The sequence below is a fragment of the Cebus imitator genome, unplaced genomic scaffold (genome assembly GCF_001604975.1).
Source record: "Cebus imitator isolate Cc_AM_T3 unplaced genomic scaffold, Cebus_imitator-1.0 Scaffold359, whole genome shotgun sequence".
Lineage (NCBI taxonomy): Eukaryota > Metazoa > Chordata > Mammalia > Primates > Cebidae > Cebus > Cebus imitator.
The window spans coordinates 1044361-1049533 of record NW_016107674.1 but is presented as its reverse complement, the minus strand read 5'-3'; positions in this window follow the sequence as shown (position 1 = coordinate 1049533).

Below are 5173 nucleotides of genomic sequence, written 5' to 3'. Positions count from 1 at the left end.
GTCTCCTGGGTTCAGGCAATTCTCCTGCCTCAGCCTCCTGAGTAGCTGGGATTACAGGCACGCGCCACCATGCCCAGCTAATTTTTTGTATTTTTAGTAGAGACGGGGTTTCACCATATTGACCAGGATGGTCTCGATCTCTTGACCTCGTGATCCACCCGCCTCAGCCTCCCCAAGTGCTGGGATTACAGGCTTGAGCCACCGCGCCCGGCCAATTTTCTTGAATGTTTAAGACAACTTCACCTTGAACTTTGAACTTCTCAGCAGCTCCTAGCTGTGCTTGTTGAGATAAATCTTTGATCTTAGTTTCCTCCCAAACTGTGTAGGTGTTTGAAGCTAGGTTCTTGTAAACATCTGGTTTTGTGCTGACGAAGAGGATATTCTTAGATTTTGGGATAGTGACTCTAGTAACCCTCATAGCCTTTCACAGACCCAGTTTGGACATAGCCATGGCTTCTGTGCCTTCTTTTAGTTTCTTTCGTTTCTTTCTCTTTTTTTGGAGGCAGAGTCTCTCTCTGTCACCCAGGCTGTAGTGCCGTGGTGCAATCTCAGCTCACTGCAACCTCCGTCTCCCAGGTTCAAGTGATTTTCCTGCCTCAGACTCCTGAGTAGCTGGGATTACAGGCACATGCCACCACACTTGGCTAGTTTTTGTATTTTTAGTAGAGACTAGAGATGGGGTTTAACCATGTTAGCCAGGCTGGTCTCAAACTCCTGACCTCAAGTGATCCACCTGCCTCGGATTCCGAAAGTACTGGGATTACAGGAATGAGCCACCGTGCCCGGCCATGTGCCTACTCTTCACTCCAACTGTGTTTTGCTTTCTTGACTGGTTCTTCGTCAAATGCGCTGCTGCTGCCACCTGGGCTTGTTGTGTGGTTGCCTGTAAGGAATTTTGTTCCTCGAGTTCTGGTACTGATTCTCACTGTCAGATTCAGTGCCAGATCTGTGCAGGAAATATAATGATGGCAGCAAAAAGAGCCCACACTTCTTATTTCAGGAGAAAATTATGAGTCTATTCCTTAAGCCAGTGCTTCTCCACCTTGTCTGGTAATGGCACACATAGAAAATGATACTATTTGGGCCTAAGAGGTGGCTCACTCCTATAATTCCAGTACTTTGGAAGGCTGAGGTGGGAGGATTACCTGAGGCCATGAGTTCAAGACCAGCCTGGGCAACATAGCAAGACTGCCATTGCTACAAAGAAAATGAAAAACTGGCTGAGCAGGAGGATCGCTTGAACCCAGGAGTTTGAGGCCACAGTGAGCTATGATTGCACCACTGCACTCCAGCCTGAGCAACAGAGCAAGACCCCATCTCTTACAAAAAAAGAAAAAAGAAAGATATTACTTGTATGATACACTGGTGTGTAAATGGACAGGCTACTTACAGCCAGAGGTGACTTGCCCAAAGATTTTAGTCACCTCAGGTCTTGCCCAGCTGCCCCAAAGGCAGAGAGGATCAAAAACTTGGCCATACCTGTAAGCCATTTATGGCACACAGCGGTGGTGGCAAACCAGTTGGGAAGTTCACCTTAGCTCATATGGGTGGGGTGTTCTGAACTTTGCAGCAACTGACACAGTATATATCCTTTATGAGTGGAGGGAAGAAAGGATAAATGAAACTTTGTCATATACCTGGTGAGGAAATTAAGAAGTCATATCATATTCAGAGGATCCTGGTAAAGAGGTGTCTGGATATTACAGGAGACAACTGAGACACCTCAAGAAAGGGACCATGGCCGGGTGTGGTGGCTCAGGCCTGTAATCCCTCACAAAGTGCCGGGATCACTTGAAGTCAGGAGTTCAAGACCAGCCTTACCAACAAAGCAAGACTCCATCTCTACCAAAAATAAAAACTAAAATTAACTAGACACAGTGGCCTGTGCCTAGCTAAGTAGTCCCAGCTACTCAGGAGGCTGAGGCAGGAGGATCACTTGAGCCCAGGAGTTTGAGACTGCAGTAAGCTATGATGGCACCACTGCACTCTAGCCTGGGTGACAGAGAGTGAAATCCTGTCTCAAAAAACCTTGGAGAGGGGAACTTGCTTTTACTTCTAACTTCTCCCTTTATTGTTCTTTCTCTGCATGAAAACCGGCTTTCTGTGCTTTTCCCAAAAGAGGCAGGATATAGATGCCCTGCCCTCCTAGTCCCAGTGATAGAGAGCCCATCCTCTGGAATCAGGCTACCTGGGTTTAAATCCTAGCTCCATAACTAACTAGCTGTGTGACCTGCAGCAAATTACTTAACCTCTCTGTGCCTCAATTTATTCACCTTTAAACTGGAGATCATGTAATATACTTCTCTAGGGTTGCGGGAAGGAATTAAATCCATTAAACTATATAAAATAATTTAGGACAGTGTATTAGTCCATTTTCACGCTAATAAAAACATATTCAAGACCAATGTCAAGGTTGGCACCACCAACCAGACTTCCTTGGAGCTCTTCATGTATCTGAACGAAGTCATGGGCAAGCATAGTGTGGGCCTCATTGACATTGTGGAGAACCACTTCATCGGAATGAAGTCCCAAGGTATCTAGGAGACCCCAGCAGGCACCATCTTTTACCACGCTCATTTAGACATCGAGGCCTTCACCATCGACCGGGAAGCACGCAAAATCAAACAAGGCCTGGGCTTGAAATTTGCGGAGCTGGTCTGTACCGGTTTCTGGCACAGCCCTGAGTGTGAATTTGTCCACCACTGCATTGCCATCCCAGGAGGGAGTGGAAGGGAAAGTGCAGGTGTCCATCTTAAAGGGCCAGGTGTACATCCTCAGCCGGGAGTCCCCACTGTCTCTCTACAACGAGGAGCTGGTGAGCATAAACGTTCAGGGTGAGTGTGAGCCAATTGATGCCGCTGGCTTCATCAACATCAGTCCCCTGAGGCTGAAGGAATAGCATCGTGTCCAGAGCAAGGTCACTGCCGAATAGACCCCTGTACAGTGAGGAGCTGGGGCCTCCTCAATTTGCAGATCCCCCAAGTACAGGCGCTAATTGTTGTGATAATTTGTAATTGTGACTTGTTCTCTCCGGCTGGCAGTGTAGTGGGGCTGCCAGTCCCCTGCTTTGTTCCCTGGTCCCTCTGAAGCCTGCAAATGTTGTCATCGAAGGGAAGGGTGGGGGGCAGCTGTGGTGGGAAGCTATAAAATGACAATTAAAATATTTTTTTAAAAATGCCCGAGATTGGGCAATTTACGAAAGAAAGAGACGTAATTGGATTTACAGTTTCACATTGTTAGGTATCAACATACTCAGGGAAGGAGCCCCAGATCCAGAAGTTGAATCATGGTTAGCTTATGGTAAGTATGGTAACCACTCCCCTATCTGTGATCCAGTGGTAACCAATGACATGTAAAAGGAAATATGTCTCAGGGCATCTGATGAGAAATAGTTCCCCAGTTGAAATAAATATGGTGAGAAAGTCTGAAACCTTTCTTGCCAGGATGTTATCAAAGACAAAAGCCAAAACTGAGGGTGGTACAGTAGAATGACAGAAAAAGCCCAAGGCCACATATTTTAATCATATAAATTATTACTTTTTTTGAGACAAGGTCTCACTCTGTCACCGAGGTTGGAGTACAATGGCACAGTCGTGGCTCACTGCATTCTTGACCTCATAGGCTCAAGCAATCCTCCTACCTCAGCCTCGTAAGTAGCTGGGACCACAGGTGCACACCACCACACCTGACCAATTTTTTAATTTTTTGTAGAGATGGGGTCTCCGTATGTTGCCCAAGCTGGTCTCAGATTCCTGGGCTCAAGCAGTCCTCCCAACTTAGCTTCCCAAAGTGCTGGGATTACAGGTGTGAGCCACCCCGCACAAACTACATATTTTTGTCGTTTAAGCCACTCTAGACAAGCACACTCTTGCAGCCAAACACAATGTAACTGATGACTATAGTTCTTAGGAACTGAAAACGAGTAAAGAAGACAGATCAAAAAATCAGAAGCTTAAAGTCAGAAACAAAAGGATGGCCACTATCACCACTCCTGTTCCACAGTGTACTGTAGATCTTTGACTGCATAATTGTGCCACTAGAATTGTGCCACTTATTTTATTCATAAAATTAAAAAAATTGATAAATTGGACTTTGTCAACATTAAAAAACTTTTTCTCTACAAAGACCCTGTTAAGAGGATGAAAAGACAAGCTATGGACTAGGGTAAAATACTTGCTAACCAGATATCTGACAGAAGCCTCTAGAAAGTATAAGAAAGTATATCTAGAAAGCATAAGAAATTCTCAAAACTTAGGGGAAAAAATCCAATTAGAAAATAGCAAAAGATATTTCGCTGACAAGGATATAGTGATGTCAAATAAGCACATGAGAAGATGTTCACATCACTAGCCATGAAGGAGATGCAAATGATGATGATGATGATGATTGTTAGAGAAGGGTCTGACTCTGTCACGCAGGCTAGACTATAGTCACAGCTCACTGCAGCCCTGAATTCCTGAGCTCAAGCAATCCCCCGTCTCAGCCTGCCAATTAGCTAGGACTACAGGCTTGTGCCACTATGGTCTGCTAATTTTTAACTTTTTTTTTTGTAGAGGCGGGGTCTCACTATGTTGCCTAGGTTGGTCTCAAGCCCCTAACCCCAAGCAACCCTCCCACCTCAGCCTCCCAAAGTGTTGGAATTACAGGCATGAGCCACCACACTCTGCCAAAAAATGCAAATTATTAAGACCACAGTGAGACACCACCACATAACCATCAAAATGACAGAAATTTAAAAATAATGACAACACCAAATGCCGGCAAGGATACAGAAACTTGGATATCTCATACATTGGTGGTGGAAATGTAAAATGGTGTAGCCACCCTGGAAAATGGTTTGGCAGTTTCTTTTAACAGTAAACATGCAACTACAAAATGACCCAGCAATTGCCCTTCTGATTACTTTTCCCAGAGAAGTGAAAACTTATGTTCATATAAAAACCTGTATATGAATGTTCATAGCAGCTTTATTCATAATAACCAAAACCCAGATGCTGTTCAACAGGTGAATGGCTAAACAAACTGTGGTATATCCGCACTGTGGAATACTACTCAGCAATGAAAAGAATCAACAGTTGACACACACAACGACTTGGATGAATCTCAAGGGCATTATGCTGAATGAAGAAAAAGTCTCAAAAGGACACATACTCTATGATTTCATTTACATAAC